The following is a 234-nucleotide window of genomic DNA, read 5'->3' as shown; positions in this document are numbered from 1 at the left end:
AATGAAAGAAAATTCTGTGTGTATAGTATATATGTAAACCTTTACATTCATAGGTCCATGTATCATATCGTTGCCATAATATTCATGCATTGTTTTTTTTTCACAGACTCTTGAGATTTTTTTTCCGGAATCATCATACAGTCATGTAGGTAAAACGGAAAATAATGTGAAAAGTCAGAGCCTGGAAATCCACCCTGACGTGGGAGGCAATATTATCACAACACAATATGTGGT

Source organism: Penaeus monodon, chromosome 25 (assembly GCF_015228065.2).
Source record: "Penaeus monodon isolate SGIC_2016 chromosome 25, NSTDA_Pmon_1, whole genome shotgun sequence".
NCBI lineage: Eukaryota > Metazoa > Arthropoda > Malacostraca > Decapoda > Penaeidae > Penaeus > Penaeus monodon.
The sequence above is the reverse complement of the archived record's forward strand: the minus strand, read 5'-3'. Positions refer to the sequence as shown.